General features: G+C 37.2%; 1 protein-coding gene across 1 annotated transcript in view; it reads left to right on the top strand.

The window, feature by feature from the left end:
• Positions 1 to 22,074, top strand: part of LOC149798045 (heat shock 70 kDa protein 12A-like) — a 71,904-nt gene that overhangs the window by 11,223 nt on the left and 38,607 nt on the right. The window lies entirely within an intron of this gene.

Below are 22,074 nucleotides of genomic sequence, written 5' to 3'. Positions count from 1 at the left end.
TTGGAATCTGTACATATCTTTGAGTAACATAAATCACATCAGTGTTTTTGTGTCTGCCTCTGGAAAATATCCTGGCAGGGTTTGTCTGTTTATCCAGCATCACGTTATCGTAAACAACTAAATTATTAATAAATCCATCAAGATCTTCTACAGATGTTGCTTCATTAATGTCAGTTATAAATTCAACAACATCATCTCCGCTTTCGTTTAATGATTTTGCACTTTCATTAAAATCTTTTAACACTTCGTTGCATCGTTGATCCTAAGCTGATGGTGCTACCAAATACAACTTATGCGACTTCATCCACTTCATTATTAAATTAAGCAACAACTGCGCCTTACCACTTCCAGATGGACCAATTATAATCATACGAACAAAATTTGGTAGCTCTGCATGATGTTTAACCGGCTCTCGGCGTTTTGTAGCAGAAAAGTCAGTTATTTCCATTAGAATAATATAAAATAAATATGGATTTATATTGTGTAAAATGCAAGGCGCGCACCCCAACAAGTGACCTAACAACTGCTACAACCAAAAACAATCGAAAGCACTAACCGGCAAATGTGAACGATGTTAAAGAAATTTAAATTTATTCCCGGTGGCAAGTCAGGGACAAAGTAAGCGAGTATTAAAAAAAAAAACAACCAAAAAGCGAGGAGGTGATGTTGCCGCAAGGCTAATAAAATTACCGGCAGCTCCGTGGGCTAAATATCCAGGAGAAAAACACCTCTCAGGATATAAGTACTGTGGCCCTGGAACCAGACTCGATATCAAACTTGACGATCAAGATCAACCAAAACCAGATGAGTATCCAGTAAATGAAATCGATAAAGCGTGTCATGCTCATGGTTTAGCTTATAAAAGTAAAAACCTGCAAGACAGGCATATCGCAGATGTGAAATTAATTCACGCGCTAAATTCTAAAAAAAATAAAAACTTCAGAGAGTCATTAGCTAACTGGTTAGTGAGATCCACAATGAAAGGTAAATTAGCGTTAGGTGCTGGTAATTAATTATAATAGAGGCGATTTATTACTCCCAAAGGGGATATTGGAGGGGTAGAGCAGCAATTAGCAAACTCGCTGAAGCAGCAAAAGTTGTTTTTGTCGCCGCTGAAAAATTGTTATCCAAGCAGGCGATTTGGCAAATTTTCTACCACCGCCAAAACAAATTCACTTTGCACATTTTTATGTTAGTGTTCCTTATGAGGTTCATTAGGCCGATATTCTGCTTTTACCTCATGATACTATACGCCGTAAAGTGTACAAATATGCGTTAACTGTTGTTGATGTTGCAAGTAGATACAAAGAGGCAGAACCGTTAACAACTAAAACAGCATCTGAGGTAGCATCAGCGTTTAAACGAATTTATCAACGAGGTGGTCTACGATGGCCAAATTTATTACAAGTTGATCCTGGCAAAGAATTTCAGGGCACAGTATCATAGTTTATGAAGCAAGACAACGTCACCATCAGACGAGGACATACTGCAATTCATCGTGATCAGGCAATTGTCGAGCGATTTAATCGAACACTTGCTGAGCGGTTATTTGGATATCAATACGAGAAGGAATTCATTCAGGACAAGATATCTCGTGCATGGGTTGCAAGATTACCATGTGTAATAACCGCATTAAATAATGAAATAACTCGAACAACCAACATGAAACCTATTATCGCAATTAACCAAAAAAATATACCTGTACAACGACGTGATTTTTCAGCACAGACAGTACTGGGCAATGTCACTGTGAGATATTTATATGAACCAGGTGAACTCGAAGGTGGTAAAAAAAGAGCGACTTATCCTACCTGGAACGTCACTACACACAAGATATCTAACATAACAAGATCCACGGGTAGACCCGCAATCTACAGACTGGATTCAACTGCTCCTCAACGTGGATTTACACGTGAACAATTACAAGTAATTCCCGACGATACACAATTACTACCGCGATCACTTAACTAGCACCCCGACGTCGATTACACTCAAGACAGGTTAACATCACATTCTCTCGTTTATGACCACGACTACTATCTTTTCTGTCCACGGTGAATTGTTTTGGATGTTTACTCGAATATTGCCACAGCATTATACAATTACAGCTCGCGCAGTGATTATTCTGCTGTTGTTTCAGCGTGTTAATAAATTCAACATCAATATCAAATTCTCGATTATTTTTTTGTCACTTTGTTTATAACCGGCTATTTTTTTTCTTATTGTGCTATCGTCGGTTACGTCATCAATAACTTCTGACTCGTCCAAGACAATTCTTCGCAGCTGAGATATTTTTCTGACTCTGGACACTGCCAAGTAAACTAAATTTGACCACTCGATACGGACATTAACAATCCAGACAACTGTAACAGAAATAGTTAACCCTTGAGATGAGTGAATCGTCATTGCGTATCCTAGCGTACACGGGGATTTATCAGCGCGTAGGGCATCTTCAACAACATTGACATCAACTGCGACAATATCATTTAATACGAGATTTTGTTTTTCAGTCAGGCCCGGTATATCAACGTCAATATTTTGTAGTCGTGTATCGGCTGGCCTATAACACAACAGCACTGGCAACGTTGGAAATTTTTTCTTGTGTAACTGATACAACCGCTGTTGAAGTGTATCTCTGACTATCTTTCTACTTGCCACTATCAAGTCGTTTGGTCTCCACGCTTGCAGAAAGTCGCTCATTGAAGTCTCTGAAATTATTTTGCTCATTATCTCACATTGAATTTTATTCGGTTGCAATCTGATTAATTTCTTGAACTCGTTATATCTACATCAAGCGCTCTATAATCATCAGTTATCTCTTAGTAATACTCCACAGAATTCTTCAACCAATCATGTGGAGATGGTCCAACAAAAGGCGGTGGTTGACCGTGATCGCCACACATTATCACTGCGGTATTTTTCGTTAACAGCCAATCGAGAAATATTTTTAATGGTTCTAACGATACCGTACATATTTCATCCCAAGCGATAATCTTTGGAATATATTTCTCTCCCATCCGATCAGGAGTCCATTCATTGCCCTTGTACCTGAAGAAGCTATGATAAGTACATGAGTTAACCTTTCGTTGTTTCATCTCTCGCGCGAGTCTGTGTGCAGGTGTTAGCACGATCATATCTGAATTCCGAAATAACTCAATAACACGAGTTTTCTTACCAGACCCTCCCAGCCCATTGATATAGACAGTCTTGTGTCTGGATACTGGATCGTACAGAGACGGCAGCAAAGAAGTTGTCGTTTACATTTCTGATTTATAATAACTGTCTTTGACCTCGGCATCTGCGGACTCACAATAATCATGTACCATTTCCTGTTTTATTCTCCACGAACCCCATAATTCATCATCAGTTGTAAAACGAGCTACCGAATTCAGGTATTTCTTGTTGATGTAACACGAATCCGTTGCAACTCTAACTGCAGTGTCAGGGAATATATTTATCATCGATAGCAAATTGATGGAAACATAAGCTAGCACTGAAGATCTTATATGAGTATACTGAGGTGATTCTTCATCAATATTAATTACAATTGTACACAGCCGAGTTCCGTCAGATAAACAAGCGCTTTCTCGACTTATAAATATATATTTCGCAGTTGCATCAGCGATTATAAAATCGTATTCAGCATCGTCCATAATTAATCGTGCATAATGCCGTTTATGATCATATGCACCGCCTTGAGTAAACTTACCAATTATTCTTCTTCCAAGATCGTTCGCGGTTTTTTTATCTTCGAGGTTGGCGGTTAATGTACTGTAATCATCACCTTCGCAATCAACTAATTCAGGTGTTGGTAACCAAACTTCAGTCTGTGCCCGATATGATATAATTGCCTCACTGACTGTCAGCGATATCAGTATGTTACAATCAAGCATATATCGTAAAGCACTATTCGTACCCAGCGTTTTTCACTAAAATGCCTACCAAACCAAACATAACAAATAACATGAAGACCCTCAGCGAATTCAAATGACGCTACACGAGCGAATCCTGTCAGGTCAAAATCAGGTAATGGTCCATTAATGGCCACTCGCGTCATCTCGTGTGTCGGATGACCACATTTTTTAAAAATATCCAGCGCATTCTCCGTACCCGAGAAACCTTCCAGGATAACACGCAACCATATCAACTGATATCATATCACCGCGATTATACTTGGTATTCCACAATCCATGTCCGTATTCACAACAACTTAACCGCATATCTTCAAGAAACTCAAATCGTGTTGGCTTCCACGAATTTTTTTCTCTGGCAGCGTGGGCTGCAACTGATGGGACAGTGAAACAATTAGTTAGTAATCGTTCAATATCTTTCGAGTATCTTTGTGCAAGTTTTCTCATTGCATCATGAAGAGATTCTTTACGGAATATTTCACCGTTAACGAGTACAAATTGATCATATTGATGATTATCTGAACTCGAAAATAACCACACTGATTCAGGATCGCTTTTATTCAGCGCGTGAATAGCATCAAATATATTTCATGAGTAACATCTCACAACACGATCTCGTGGAAATATTGCAACTGCGTCAGTCCAGGCGTGTGCGTTATGATCAATGATATTTACTGAGGCTCCGTTTGGATTATATTTCGATTTGTATAATATTTCCCCTGTTATTGCTTTTACGGTTATTGGAAATCTTAGTGTTTTTATCTAACCCGGCAACATCGTTTATTGACGCTCCAGTATCTTTAACCTGCTCAGCCCACTCTGTTACTTTTTTACGTCGTAGATCAGTTAAACCGTTTCCACGCATCGCGTTCTTAAAATGTTCTATTACTCGTTCAGCTACGCAATTCAGCCTTGACTCTGTCAAGGAGAATCTCACTGGGGCAAGATCATCGATGTTGGGCTTTTTATCGGATAAATTCCATAAATGACTGCTGTTACAGGATACGCTCGAGCGTAATATGGTTTATCAATCCCAGTCAGCGCTCCAGGTTTGGAATCTTTACTCACAATGACAATTTTTCCATTAGCAAGGACAGGGTCACGCTTGTCACGGATAATCAAATTATCTGCTTCGCCGACACCTTCGGTGTTGACGATAAATTTTAATCTGAAAAAATATTTTCGACTATCAAGGTAATCGATAATCGTTTTCGCTCGTGCATAGCTCATTGTAGTGTCCTTGACATCGTCGTCGACACCTTCGGTGTCATGTATAATTTTGAATGTAGACCATACGTGAGATGCCACATCTTTACGAAATTCTTTTATGGCACTCCTGATAATATCAATCAGATCAGTTAGAGCCCGCCTCTGCGAGTCAGGGGTTAATCTGTCAAGATCGAATCTAAAAGCTTTCCAAAGTTCGATTGCAAATAATCTCTCAAACTCCTCCATATTATATTTAAGACAAACATTTAAATAAGAAATATTATATATATAATGTCTCAAGCCAATCGATGCAAGTGGTTCAAAGTGAGATCTGTAACCGTTTGTAATAAATCCTGCAGAAAAGAATTCTGTGGTGAACACTTACAAAGCATCAGGAGAGGAAGTCTAGGACCAATACCATGCCTACGATGTGGTATTGGGGTCAGAGGTAAAACGCAGTTGTGCGCGAGTTGTGGCGCAAAGCGGTATAGGGAACATAAGCGGTATTATAAAAAAATAACGGTGATGCGCTGAAATGTGAGCGCGATTATATAACTAAGTTTTCAGACAAATTATAAATTAGACAAATGACATTACTATTGTATAATGAATCAAGAATTTGTCCAACATCCTACTATTAAGAATTACGAAGCGAATCTCGATGGAGTAATCAGAAATCGCAGGTTGAAAAGGCCAGTTGGTGCTGTTGATAACGCTGGTTATCCTAGGTTTACTATTGGGGGTAAGAGGTATTGCAACCATCGTTTTGTGTTCAAGTGTTTCTTTGGAAAGATCGAAGATGGTCTTGTGATCGATCACAAAGATAACAATAAACTTAATAATGAATTATCTAACCTACAAGTTATCACACAACGCGAGAATGTTGCACGTGGGATTGCGGGGGGGGGGGACAGAAGGTCTAGGATGGTTCAATCTTTAAATATAGTGACCGGAGAAGAGACAATTTTTCATTCAATGTAATAAGCTAGCAAGCATTTTGATATTTGTGTAGCTTCAATACGAAAAGTCGCAGAAAAAATATGCAAATCCGCCACCTGCAAAAAATATAATCAAAAGATTGTTTTTCGTTATTCTTAGATTGTGTAAAATCCGAGGGTTTCCATATAAATTTCTGAGTGCAAGGGAGATAACTCCGTTAGGCATATAGCATGCAATCAGTTTTCTCCCTTGACTTTCACATGTCGCGGGAAAGTATTATTTTACAACAGCTAAAGTCAAATGCATTTAACTGTAACGAATCGTTTATTGTATACACACTACAGCTGCGTTAGATAGTTAGTTATAACGTATCGTTTATTGTATACACAGTAAGTGGTTCTCCGTGTCACCTGTACACTCTCCAATTACTTCCCCTTTGACAAAGTCAAGGATGACATAGTCAATGATTATATCAATAACTCTGTCAAAGGGGTTGGCGCAATCGCCTATTTTTCTTTTCAAAAACAATATCCTTATTTTATCAAATTCGTTTGGTTTCCTGGTTCATTTTTTTCTGCGATTATATTGAGGAAAATAAGAATATAAACAGAGGTGAGCTACTCTTGAATCTTCAGGTATTAGTCGGTTTATATATTATAGGATCCGTATTATAACCGGGGTTTTCGAAACCCAACAAAGTTACACATCTTCCCACCCTATCGCCACGCGTGGTGACATTTTTCTCACTTCACTGGTTGATTTTGGGGGTGGATGTGCAACTTTGCTGAGCGTAGAATATAAACCCGCTTGTAAATAGTGTAACTATATATGTTGTACTGTCCTTAGTTAAAAAATATATCTTGTAAATAGTGTGAATACTAGTTATTTGTACTGTCGTTAGTTAAAAAATATATCTTGTAAGTAGTGTAAATATATATGTTGTGCTGTCCTTAGTTAAAAAAATATATCTTGTAAATAGTGTAAATATACATGTTGTGCTCTGTCCTTCGCAAACATGTCCTCTTGGACCTCTAGACTGTTGTTTGACAGGTTAGTGGTTCACAACAGGGGGTTGTGTTTCCGCTCCCGAAGCTTGATAGGATGTCAATGACACCATAGAGGCTCACGGGATGTATCGTCGTTAGTGTAAACCATTCTGGACTTGCTAGGATGTTATAAGAGCAACCTAGGAGTTCACATAATGAATATATATGCCTGTGCTGTCCTTACTTAAAAAATATATCTTGTAAATAGTGTAAATATATATATGTCTGTGCTGTCCTTAGTTAAAAGATACATCTGTAAGTAGTGTAAATAAAACACACCATTCTGGACTGGCTAGGTTGTTATAAGAGCAACCTAGGAGTTCACATATGGTGTACATTTTTTTTTCTTTTAAATATATAATATAATAATATGAATTACGAAACTATCAATGATATAATTGTTGCTATTAAAAAATTAGAAGATAACGGTATAAAAGTATCTGATGAATTAAATCCTGAAAAAAATCATTTCTGATTTTGAAACTCTGCAAGATGCTAACAACTAAGGACTGTATATTTTGCCATCTAATTACCGGTTTATAAAGAAAATTCAAACTAATATGTACCAATTGCTAGCTACGATAGAAGAATCACAAATAAATGAATTTGTTTTGTTGTCTCGTGCAATTGAAAAAATTAGGTCACAATTATCACAAGAGTACGAGTGCACAAAATTAATTAAGACACGCGTGAGACAGCTGGAGAAATTTATGTCTGATCGTGAAACGATCGAGTAACGAAGTTAGTTACCAGTGAAACGATTGAAAGTTCACTTGATGAAATCAAGGATACCTAGAAATGAAGTCCACTACACGGAAATGAAATCGAAAGTAAAAATACTACTTGTTTCACAATCCGGCATTTTTTTTTACCCTGATGAGTTGGATAATATTTCATTAAGTCAATCAAATTTAATGCAAGAATGCGCGTAATTTAGAATCTGATCCTTATCACACGTGATCATAGAAATACGTTCTCGCTGTAGTTTATCAAGCTTTGGTTGTGTCAACAAAAAATCCTCGTTACCGAATACAACAATAACAATTTCAACTGGGTCGGCTAGAAGCTGATTAAATACTTTTCTGATGTGGTTTTCAAGTACTTGTTTGTCGTGTATAAAAAACTTCACGTGTTGGTACATTACATAATAATCGTTCGATTAATTAGAAATCAGGGCCTGTCAGTGACAAATGTACACACACGGTTTTGACTAATACTCTGTAACATTGAAAATCTTGGAGTGTGATGGAAATCTAAAGATTTCACAAGTACATTAATATTTAGATTTTGATTTCTCAAATCCAAAAGGTGGCCGGACTGGTCAGTTTAAAATTTATTCTTGATAACCACGGATTATGACATTTCAAGAAGACGGGATTGATTGGCTCTTGCACAATCAAAAATCCAGGTGGATCTTTGGAGATAAACGAGTAGAGAATGTATCCCTGCTGGGCTTGATTTGATACTGTTTTTCCGTGGCATAGCTGCCATCGATCACGTCACAGACTAGATTGACCGCAACCACTAAGGTGATATTTACGATTTCCGGAGAGACATGTCTGCCTGTCCCTTCAGAGCTATTGTTGTGTTTGAGAATAGTTGACGGCGGCAGTGTTTTTCTGTACTGTTAAAATATTTCAGGAAAGAACTCATCAATGATGTCGCTGACTGATTGTTTTAACGTTTCTGGGTTATACCCGGGCAATTTAAAATTTGGTAGCTCAGCTTATGTTATCTTGTGTGAGCGAAGAAAATCTTGTTTGGCTCGTTTTTCTCTCTCTGCGGCTCTGTTGTCGGTATTAATTATTGCCTGGATTGCTCGTAGGTTAAGATATTCCATGTCGGATGCAAGTTGATTCAGTATCTCAGTTTGTTTAAGGATGTCGCTGCGTAAAGATATATCAAAAAGATGTTCCAGAAAACTCTGCCGCAGCCGCTGCAGGTGTGTTTCATACGTTTGATTAATAATTTTAAAGTATTCAATTTTCTCTCTGCTGGTAATAGAATATATGTCGAAACTTCCATATGTTCTCTCATTTTCAAATTCAAAGATCCATCCAGGAATATTACCTACGTAGGCGAAGTTAATACTATTCCTGTGATTTGAATTTTTTATATCAAGTAAACGATCTTTGTACGGCAGAGTGATTTCGTGATACGATTGCCCGTCGGTGACATAATCAGACTTTTTTAGGCTCAGGCAGGATTGGTGGCGCTGGTGGTAGAATTTCAGGCCAGCCCAATATTGACCTGGTTGAACTTTGATAGATATCCACAGCGTAGTCAACGGTGCTTATTTCGATCGCGGAGGACAGCGTTGGTTCCTAGGCGATTATTTTTATCTTTGCTTCTTTTCCTGTTATATTTTTTATTCGACGTTGCAATTCCTCACTGATTTCTTCGATTTGATAAGACCCAGTTGGTAACCCAATGACGTTCCAGTCAGGAGTGCCATCTGGTTTATTTTTATATGCAACCACAAACGTATTATTTGCTGGTAATCCACCAAATGACTTTGATCTGATATTTGGCCAGCTGTGATATACTTGCAACTGTGATAACGCGATTTCTTTCACTGGAATTGCAGTTGGAAAAATAATGTTGATTTCTGGGTTAGTCGAGCTTGTTATCATCGTGGTTTTTGCCGGAGTTGTATTTCCGACTATGTCGAGCAGAGCCTATAGTTCGGTCATTATTTAACTGTTGAAGTTCTAAATCCTCGTATGTCTTAACCATTAACGCGAATTCGGAATCTGATATTTGTTCGTCGCTGAGGCTTGATGATATAAACGACGACAATTTAGAATATAGAGTCATGGCTGTGTTTAATCGTGTAACCGCGTCGTGATATTTCGTGCTCGTGCACGTTGACAGTTTTTTGCTATGATATTAAAAACACCTGCGATTGCAGTTGATGACGAAACGCATATTGTTACTGCTACTGCAGTTGTTACCGGGGTCAGCGCTGATAATGTTACTCCGGTGGATGCAACTAACGCGGATACTGAATAAACTACAGCATCTAGTACAATTACACGTCGTCGGTACTTTTTTTACTTTTAACGTATTCTGATCAACGACGGTTTTTAACTCTGACTGCCATTCACACACCTGATCGTATCCATACTGCTGCGCATCTAGTGTTGTCGTTGACGCTATCATCGTTGACACTGTCATTATTATTCTACACAGTGACCAATTGAGGTGTTCCAGCTACAAATTTTATACACCACCAATAAGATGTTGCGGTTAATTCCTTGTCGGCGGCTTCCTGTATAAAGGTTTATTCGATTCCGCTATTTAATATGATAGTCACAACTCCAAAAAACTTGTTGGTGGAATGCCGCCAGGGATATATTGTAAATATCTCAAATTTTGCAGCACTGAACACAGACAATCTGTACACACCAGTGATTGTTGCGGTATATATGATAGTATTATTTTGTTTCGACCATGTTGCTAACCCAGATGATACCGTATATAGGATGTTGGTAATATGCCCGGGAGTTACTCCGGCTGAAATTTTAATCAGACTGGTCTTGTTTACGATTTCAGGAATCCCCGCTACGATGTCTTCTTGCGTTTTTTTGGTTGTGTCGATGCCCGTCTTAATATCGGTGAGTTTCAAGTCAACGGTTAATGGATCACCAAAGAATTCACTTTCGATTTCATTAGTTTTTTGAAAGTTTCTACGAAGTCTTGCAAACGCGTTTACGTGAACATCATACTCGGCTCGCAACGTAGATAGTCTACCATCTATGGTGTTGCAGTTGACGTCAACATATTTTTTTGTCGCTGCGACCTCGTCGGATGTTGGATCCCTTAAAACCAGTATTTTGTTTCCGTTCATGCTGAGTTCACCTGTCATTGTGTCACCGGTATTTTTTAAGCGATCAGTGACACTTTTTGCGATTTCATTTTTGATGGTTGTAAATGATATACTTGAGTCTCTGATTCTGCCGCTGTCAATGAATACAGGAATGTTATCTGTGGTGGCTCCAAGGACCCTGCGAACTATAACATTCCATCTGATGTTGTTGGTTTTTAGCTTACCATATTTATCCTGAAAAATAACATCCTCGTCTGGGTCTATTCCAGATAAATTTAAAAGATTATCTATTTCATCTTTAGTTGCATATTTTGATAAATCAACATCTTGTTTTTTTGCTTCCCCTTGCGATGAGAGATCTTCCGTAAATATCAACCATTATTTATTTGAGGATTGTTTAAATTTGCGGTATACTCGTGTACGACTTTGTGAGGTGGTTTAGTTGAAGCTGATATCGCATCAAGTACATTAATTACTTTACGACCACATAGCGGTGGATCAGTTAGTGTTTGTGTTGGTAGCGTTGAGTACCAAGTTGGAGTTGAAGCGCTACTGACATACTTTAGAAATTCAACTGGCGGTGCTAACCCATACGAATCAAAATAAATAATTCCACGTGGATCAATCGCGTAAGCAACCCAGTGAGTTCCGGGACCGTTTTTGTTGTCGAGATTAATAATTCCTGTTTGCGGATTATTTAGTCGTTGTGATAATTGGTCTCGCATAAAAACACCTCTGAAACTTTTATATTTAATTGTTTAGCAGACTCGAGCAAATCAAAATTTGACATTGGTACGAGACGCTCTGCGTCTGATAGAACCGTTTTGGTACCATGGATTTTGTGTTTGTATTTATCTTTTTTTTAAAAGTTTTCCTTGTGTAAAATTCCCTTTCCAGTTGCTTTCTTTAATGCCATTCCGGCTGCGGTTCCAACAGCACCTAACGCAGCGGCTTTTGCTACGACTGGAGCAGCAGCGGCTATTAACGCTGGTATAGCTGCGAGAAGTGGAAAAATGCCACCGGTCTTAACGATATCTTTGACGGCTTTCGGAGCAAAATTAAGTTGAACTCCGGTTTTTGCTTTTAGTGCTTTATTGAAATGATTTAGTTGAGTTTTAGTCTGTGATAGTTTATTTGAACCACCATTAGCAATCTGGTCTTGTTTCAAGGTTGTCGTTGCTCCACATGTGCTTGCGTTTTTCGATTGCAATTTTTTCATCTGACCAGGAGTCAGAGTGACATTAACGTGACTGTACGACATTTTTATAATAAACGCGATTGATTTAATTGTTATATGTCTTCTACTGAGGCATCAATGACTCTCATTCGACCGCCAACACCCTCGAGTAGCATTGATTTATCACTGAGTATGACCGCAATTGTTCTGTAATTATCAGCTGAGTTTACGGTGGCTCTAAAGTGTAATTCAACGACAGATTGCTTAACTAAATCAAGATGTTGCAGCGAAAAGTAATAAATCGGATACAGACTCGTAAAATCTAACTGTGATATTTGCAAACCAGTATCAATATTTTGATCACGTCCCATAAATGTCATCAAACGATGGTATACACTCGCTACATAATTATTATCGAAATCCAATAATATATCCTCCGATGGTTCTTGATGTCAGTTTATTCATAAAGATACTTCAGAAACACCAAGTTTGTCAAACACCATTAGATTTCTTTCTTGATTGTTTAATCGTGCAGCAAGTTGAAGAGCAACAAAGACATGTATTGGTGCAGAAACACCTTGCTGTGATGATATATGCCACGTGAATAAACCATTGACGGGATTTTGATTAATGTCGGTGGTTGTTGTTAACCATGACAGTATTGATTTACCGCCTTGATCCATAAACGACAGTAGCCGCTGTTCTTCAGCAATTGATGGAGTCATTACCGGCATCCACAATGCGAGCCTAAATAATATTACTTTACCATCAACAACACCAGCGGTATCTTATCGCCAGATAGCATCATTATCATCACTTTTTCGATGAAGAACAATTATGTGTTTGGCTCCAAAAATTAACTTTCGGACATTTCTGCAAAATCCAAAGATGTGGGACAGTAGAATCGCACATGAAAATCTCCTACGATAACCCTTTAACATTAATTGACGCCTTCTAAATCCTAAGTTGAAATTTGGATTGCTGTGAACCACCGGCCATATATCAGCGTCAGCGTTATCGGCTAAGTTTCTTGGTTGTCTTACAAGATCAGGTCTCCCATCGGGAGGTTCCGAATTATCTTTGGTGAACAGCATAGTCGGACCAGCTGATCTAGTATAATCATCTGAATATCTTGCTAGGCCAATGATCATCGTAGCAACGTCAAGATTATCTTGGATTGTGTCAATTTCTTTTCCATCAATCATGTATATAGCACTTTTAAATAGAGCCATGATACCTTTATTAACAAAACCAACCCTGACATTAGCTCCATATTCTGTATTAGCAGCAACATTTGTTACAAGTGCATCTGTGACTTCAATAAATGTTTCAGCGGGCAAGACATATCTACTTGTATCCTGAACTCGTAATTCAATTCGTCCGCGCTGATTTGGATCTCGTGCTTCATAAGAATAATACTGATAATCGCGTACAGACTCATCCTTGAGTACTGGTGCGTCCATGTCGAACGCTGGGTCGGACAGGCGTTTAAGCATTTTATTCTAATTTGTTATCGTCTAAAACGAAGACCACTTCCCAATATCATACTCGTATTTATTAGTTCAGCTTGTTTATCATCTCCGCTAGTTTTTGATTTGCGGCTTGATTTATTACTTTACTGACATCTGCAGGCATCACTTCAGTGCTTGCCAGTTTCACCGATGGCGGTGGTTTTGGTCTGCGTAATCGTGCCAGTCTATCCTTGATTGCAGAAAATACTTTACTGGCGACGCTACGAATAGCACCAGGAGCTTTATCACGAACCACATCAATATCCTTCACCGATAATTATTTTGCAATCGGTATTGCTTTGGGGGCTATCCTTCTGAGTAAACCCTGAACAACATCACCAAGTTCGTCTCCGTAAATTGCTTTATAAACTGGTAGTCGCGAGCTTATCACCCTGACCGCAGTAGGTCCACGGTGATCATTATGTATAATCATCTTATTTGTTCGTCATTTATCTAATCGTAGTGTCTCTAGTCACTGTCAAAAATTACATCAATAAGTTCTCGGTAAACATGAATGTCCATGATACCACCCTGAAATAATCGTTGACAAATATCAGCTGCTTCATTAATTATTTCTGGTGAGTTATTACAAGATCGTCTACCTCCTATGAGAACTTCAAGTCGTGACACATCATTGAGAACACTATCAGGACAAATAATATGACTTCCCAAACCACTACCTGTAACACCAGATTCTTCCTCCTCAATACCAGGCGGAGAGAATGAAGTTTTTTTTTTGATGATAAAATATCTCCTGGTAACGGATATCTTATAGCTTCTTCAACTTGTTTCACAAACTGTTCGTATTTATCCTTGTATTTACTGGTAATTCTTGATATATTTTCATACTCTCGAAATACAAAAGGAAGCCATTTTTCTTCTGGAACATCGACAGTTTTTGGATCTAATAATTTATCACGAACTTCATATCCGTAAGCGGCAACTTTGTATCGTTTTTCCTGAAGTATATTATAACCCTCTTTTCTAAATTGTGCTGCCGGTTTTGAAGGTGGTTTTGATTCTGGCGTAACACGTTTCTTTACATCACTGACCTCCTTGTGGACTTTATCAATACTATCAAATACTTGTTGCATTTCTTCTTCGACAGGTGGAGATTGAGCTGCAGCTATTTCAGCTGGATGTTCTCGTAAAATCTTCTTTGTTTTCTTAGCTCTTGCTGCTATTTTTTTAGTTTGTTCGGCAGTTTGGTTTAATGGCGCAAGTAGACCTTCAGTAGCTGTTGCAACCCTTTCAGTAACTTTTGTGACGGGTTTAAATAACTGTTCTGCACCTTCTGCGAATTCAACTTGTGCTTCTTGTCGTTGTTTTAGTTTTTCTCTGACACTATCACGGACAGGAATACATTTTTTAATTGCTTCTAGTCGCTCTCGTGCTAATCTAGCGCTGTGTGCTTCTCCGATCTTTGCCATTATTGATATAATAACTTTTTAATTCACAGCAGCAGCAGAGGTGGCGCGCGCGACAACGAGTTGGTTCATTTTTTGTAATCGTTTCGCACACTTAATCTATTTCCAATGAAAACAAAACAACTAGCTCAGAGAGGAACTTTTGGAGATACTCTCTCCGGGTCCTAAAAAAGTTAGTTTTTTGTGTTGTTGTCATTTTTACTTCTTTTGTGTGGAAGGATTATTTTGACATTTGGAACCTTCTAAAAGTTGTAGGGTTCGCCCCCTCTGCTGCTAAAGCCTAAAAGATTTGTAAACCCATGCATATCTTCATGAAAAAAATTGTATATTCTGGATCACCCTGAAACTGGGAGAGCCTTGTATTAAAATAAACGATGGTCAGTTCATATGTTCTATGTATGTCCATGTTAACAAGAGTTGTAGGGACTGCCCTTAAAATTTTGTCACCTATGAAGCTTTTGTGTGCATGACTCCTCTGTTTTCACCATGTACTGATTTCCAAACATGACTGCTGCATACGAGACTGTTCGCACATATTTGCCGTGGGCAGGTGGTCCCATCCCTGTTGCCCATTCACAATGGGATCTTATAATCCCCCATACTGACATGGCAGCAGCTTCTTATATAAATCTTTTCACTAACTATAGAGATCATGAAACACTGAATAAATATTTCCTCATAAAATATTATAATATTTCTCTCAAGTAATTAACAAGAGAATCCATTTCAACACTACATAATTTGTTATCAGCATTAATGTCATGACAGGCCCTCAAGTCCGGCAATATCATAAAATAACTTAGTTTACAAGTGTACGTTTGCCAAAGTTCTTGCTTCTGTATTAACCTTCTAATTTTTACAATAAAGAGGAAGCGATTCATTTATTGTAGCCATAATGTTGAAGAAGAAAGGTCACATTAATATAGGCTTTGTATCCATCCATCCATCTGTCATTCAGTACCCTTATTTATAAAACAATATTTGAACTAAATGTGATTCAGTTATTAATTTTCAACATCACGCTCATGGAATGTTTAAGCATAAGAATGGGAAGTTTTATGAAATTAAGGCAATTAATACGGTTTCTCACAAGAGAATATAAATTTATGATTGAAATGATACGCGTGTTTGTACACTAGTACTATTATAATTCACTTATAATTATGAAAATTGGATGGTGGAGAGATTAAACGTGGGATGTAGAAAAATCAATTCATTATAACTCTTCATAAATATTCTTTACAATGGGACAATCAAAATTTGTACACTTTTTCTTCGTCGAGGAAAGCAGATAATTTAGATAATGCAAAGATTTTTAGTAGAATCCCCAGCTTTACTGCTTATTAAATTATATAATTCTTCTGACACGTTTCTTCTTTGAATAAACAGCGTATTTTCAACCCATTGTAGGGTTGCAAATCCATTTCAGTATTTTAAAGGCACAATATTGAATGAACTGCCCAAAATTTTGGTCATGAAACGATAACGGTGTTGCCCCCAGTGGTCGATAAGGGTAATTAACTTGCTGCGACTGTAAGTAATGATTTGAAATGTATTTTGTCGATTTCTGTACAATCGAAATGTTCCCATTTTAGATATAAGATGGGCTAAATCCCTGGATTATATTCCTTATTACAGATTTATCTCCTTAGTATAAGATTCTATAAAGTGGTGTACCGAGAATAAAATACATTCATGAAGTTTCTTGCTCTGTCACTTCTGTCTCTGTGGGTTCAAGTCTCGGGTACAGCGAATGTGGGTATGTGAGAAAACTTACCAGTAGTCTCTCGTGGACCTGTGGCTCTTTTCGGGGATTTCCCGTGTTCTTCCTCCATCATTAATACTGGGAGTCATGTATAGCCTATCGTGTGCTGAAAAACCCTACAACAACAACAACAACAAATTAGACATTCTGTTCAGAATGAGCGAAATTTCATCACGTTTACATGTCAATGGTGATGCGAATGCATATAAATGAATTAATATTTATTCACGGCTCCTAGCATGCATTTACTAATCTGTACTTAAATTATTAAATTATAGGGTTTACTGAAAGTTAAATTAAAAATAGGTGTAACATGGGTAACATACCTGGGCTATATATATATACGTGTGTGTGTTTGTGTGTGTGTACACGTTTGATTAAAACTCAACTTGAAATACAACTCTTCAGGTGCAAAAGCGAAAAACACATTACCACTTTGATACGTAGAAATTTGCTTGCAACCAAACTCAATATTTCTATTACAGACCAATATTTTCCAGCTTTGATCAATATTTTATCAAAACTACTGACCTAGAATCGTGACGAAGCTAACCAAAACATACGCTAAATGATGTCGACTTGCAAAATACGTATGAGTAAGGTCATTCGAGATCTTGATGGTAAAAGTCTATCTATCAAGTTTAATATTAGCATTTAACAAAACTGTGGCCTCCGGAGTTCTTTTAAAGACGAACCAGGCAGATTTCAGATAACTTCTTACGTACGGATAAATATCACCATTATATAACTCGTCCAAGATTTTGAAATTTTCGTAGTTTGACCCAAATAGGATCAAATATACGGCCCTCACAATGACAACAAACAACTGATGCTGGAACAACCATGGACCATGCTGTGACAAAAATAGGTTAAGTTTCAAATATGTTAAAATGAATTGCAAAATAATTTAAGAAGTTAAACCCTTCCATAGAAAATTGTGCACAGCAAAGCAAATATAAAACGTAAGATGTTAAAATTCTACAAGATTTATAGAAAATAACATGTTAATGGACCGTAAGTAAATTCCTTATGACATGATTAAAATTTATTGTATAAACCACATTCACTTAAAAGTATGAGATATGATCAGGTTGAACATCCTCATTCGGTTCTTTTTTCAAACAGTTCACGTAGCAATATTTCCGCCCCACAGTGGAAATTGACGAACTTGACGCTGGAAGGGTACACTTCCAATCGAAGTTCATCCTTCAGGTGGTATTCATGTGTCGGGTATGTGTGTCCGACACGCGACTGGCTCAGTACCTACCCATAGAGGGATACCACCCTTCAACAGTGGGTTTGATGTTCTTAAGCATGTTCGTAGAGTTTTCATTCCACAAGCTTTGAAAAGTATAGCGAGCATGTTGATTTACCCATTATCTGTAGTCATTACACAGAGTCTTCCATTCGGAAACGGAAGATTGCATAGCAGCTTTGGCTGTTTTATTTGCTCTTTCATCACTCTTTATGATGATGTGACTAGGCAGCAGACCATACGGATAGTACGAGAACATCATGTTTCTTTAAAATATCAAATATTAACTAGTGGTCAGATTTGAAATTATGCAAGGCTTTTAATAAGAAAACGGAATCATAAAAGTGATTTAATTTTATACATAGATGGTTCAACGTTGTTCAATGCTCTAAGTATGGTTATAATTTTTGCAGTAAAAATTGAGGCTTTATCTATTAACCAGCTAGTGATGGTGCCATGCTGTATTGCAAAGGGAGTTACAAATCTGTCTCCCACTTTCAGACCGTCGTTATATATAGATGCACATCTGCGATAAAACAAAGAAAGTGTTATTAAAGTTATGTATGTTCAAGGCAGCACTACTGTTTTTTGTAGCTCCTAAAAACCTGAAATAATTACTTTATCGTCGAATCCGTATGCAATTCTCCATCAAGTTGTTGAATATGATTAGTAATGATCGCCCACAGTGTTTGCATTAGGACCAGCTCATATATTTCAGCGAGACAGTAGTATTGCTCGGTTGTGTACAATACAAATGGGCTTGTCTTATTATGTTGACTGATGTTTATAATCTTTGAGAATCTGTAAAGTAATGCTTATTCATATAAAGACATGTTTGTCGGCCCCAACGTGAGTTTCATGTCACTTAACATATTTCTGGATATATGACATCGCAAAATCGTACATTGTCTATCTGCATTTTCATTCCAAATGAGCTAGTTCCCGTATAATATAAGCTATGTATTTTTATATTAAGTTGCCTTTGGAAAGCATCTTAAACATTACCATGTCCTTATTTAAATCATATTGCAAATCAATAAAGACAAGTTGTATTAAAGGACCGGAGCTGTTATTAAAAATGCAATATTTCTAACGAATGCTTTCGTTAGATAGATGGGGTGGCGCTATAAAGTTTCGTATATCATATTTTGCATATGGTTAGTCTTTTAAAGAAAAATAATTTCCCGGGTTCTTCTTGCTGGTTTTACAATATATTTAAAAATGACGTATTATTAAAATAAATTTTAATTCCTTTTATTTCGGTGTATGATTGAAGGGGGGTAATGTTGATTAAAAGAGTATTGAACTGGGCTTTAATTCAGACGTACACCTATCACAAAACTGCTTGTTCCGCTTGGTCGTTTTGAATTTTGGAACTTCAGAGGGAAACTGTAAAGAAGAGTATAAATGTTCTTGTTTTACATTTGATATATTTGGTAATTCATTTATTGCACTTCCCGAAGCTGGTGGTGTGTAGTTTGGCTAGTTTTCCTTATTTTAGTAACTGCTGAAGCTGGTGTACTTCAGTCTAATTCAGGCTAATCTTTCGAGTACATTGAAGGAATCATTTTGATTAGCTGTGTACTTAAATTTTGTGCATTTTCCACAAGTACGATATCCAAAGAAATTGCAATCACAGTACATTAAAGTATCACAGAGATATGCTAACATTCTCTCTATTGTGCGTTTTCTAAATGCAAACAACATCACCTTACACCTGTTACTTACTCAGAAGCTCATAACATTCTTAGAGCACCAGCGAGAGAAACAGATATATATGAATATTTAAGTGCTATGTCGCTCCCGCTGATGGATTGGGTGTTGCTGAGGTCTGAGTAACTGGCAAGGTTTTATTCATAAGTTATAGCTTTTGCGGGTGTCGAAGCTAAATGTGCTTGCATCTATTATTTTCAATATTACACTGACACATAACTTCGATACTATGTTCCATATACACATTCTGGGACTCTGAGAACCTAGGCGAGAGGCTATTGGGAGCTATTGCGTACAATTAAGGCGAGGTATCGATATACAAACGATTCGGGTTCAATTCACATTACATGGCCAATTGTGGATTTATTGCCAGAGGTATCAGACTATATAGTGCCACAACAAGGTTATATAAAAAATGATTTACGCATGAAATAGGGTTCATTATCTTCCAGCGTTAAAAGACAAAACTAAAACGGTAAGTTGGCGAGGATAATATAATAATTATCCTGATCAACTGGGAATATAAATGCTGTGCATAAGGAGTAAGTAGAAATTTGATCATAAAAGATAGTTAGGGTGATTGACAGTAAACATATTGGCCAAAAATACTGAAAAACTCAAATGAAATAGGTTGCACACAAATTATGTTTGAAAATGTTAACTTCATTCAAGACAATTCAAATACAAGACACATTAACTGTATCATAACGTTCCTATATGTGCTGAACATTGTAGAAACGATAGCGTGGAGGTTGAAACAATATGTTCTAAATAAAGTGTTTCACGGTAAAGGGTTTTGTCGGAAGAAACGCTCTCGGGTGTAACCTCAGCCATTAACATGTAGCAGTAGGTTTTATAGGTATGACGAATTCTCCTTATAAAATAATCACATCGTCAATACAGATGGTTCTGTAGGAAGGAGGCAATTCACCAAAGGAGGGTTTGATCACATGGAGTTTGTTATTATATTCTCATTCCATAACGCCTGCCGCTTATATCATAAGGTTTTTTATGCCATGTTCAAAATTAGTGTATTTTAATTTAAACCAGATAGTTGTAGACATATGGCTATTTTGGCAGCTCGATCTGTTTTTTTTTTCTTGCCGTTAATTACGACATGATTAGGTAACTAGCAGTATATACTATCCCGAGAGGCACACAGCTTTGTATGTTTAAGGAGAATAATGGCCAATAATGGGGTTTCAAACTTTATATTGTACAATGATTGAAGTACTTTTAGTGAATGATAACATTTACAAAATTATTATTTTCGATATGTTTCAGGGGAATAACTATTGCCCTGATTGCTCTGAAAATATTGATGCACCATCCGGGGGAAACGAAACTATGCAGTGTAATTACCGCTATTAAATGCTGCAGCACCCTTTTTCCATATTCTTTGAACCATTAGTATAAATTCTTGTGATGTACTTATATTTAAAGAGGCTTTCTTTATAAGATTTATGAAAAATGGAAGGATATCTTCTTTTGTGCTGAGTAAAAAGTAATCTTGACTATTTTAAAAGCCGCTGGAATATTACAAATACAAATGACGTTTGGAGTTTTAAGAAAAATAAGTTTGGTATTGTCAATGCTGTAAACTATTATTATGCCAAATGTAGGAATGTCTTTGGAATTTTTTTGTTGCAAAATAAACATTAAAGCATATTGTAAAGACAAGTTATCTCTACGATGTGCTTCAGGTGGCTCGTTTGCTTCAGCCTAAAGACTTTCACGTAGGGATGCTCTAAGGCCCCCAAGGTGAGTCGTATTGCTTGATGGTGAATCCCATGGAGTAAGCTCTTTTGAATATGAGCTGAAATACTAGAACAATTTGGATCAAATAAAGGTTTTATATCAGTTAAGAACAACGTTTCAATCAGTACCCTAGTCAGTGTGCTCTACTGCATTGAGCAAATCAAGGCCTTTAAATCATTTTGCTTTTAAATTCTTAATGCGTAGAATGAAGATGAGTTTTAAGGGGCTTTAACAATGTTTACTCAACAGCCATTATAGATAGCTAGTCCAAGTTCCTCAAACCCATTGTGCTGCCTGTCGGGGGTTCAGTTTAGGTTTAATTTTTGATGATTTTTGGCGTTGGAGCATTTTTGAATATAGTCTATGTAGAGATTATGTGTTTTTAGAGCTTTATGATAAGGAATATAGGAATGGGTTGTTGCATTATGTAGACCTATGTTTGTCTATGCATTATTTTTGATCTTTGGACTGGTTTTTGTTATCGTTGAGAACGTTGGGCCATGTAAAAAGGTTTTCCATTCTATAATCTTTCTG

This window comes from Sinohyriopsis cumingii, chromosome 6 (genome assembly GCF_028554795.1).
Source record: "Sinohyriopsis cumingii isolate HCF-2022 chromosome 6, ASM2855479v2, whole genome shotgun sequence".
NCBI lineage: Eukaryota > Metazoa > Mollusca > Bivalvia > Unionida > Unionidae > Sinohyriopsis > Sinohyriopsis cumingii.
This window is presented reverse-complemented; position numbering and strand designations above follow the sequence as displayed.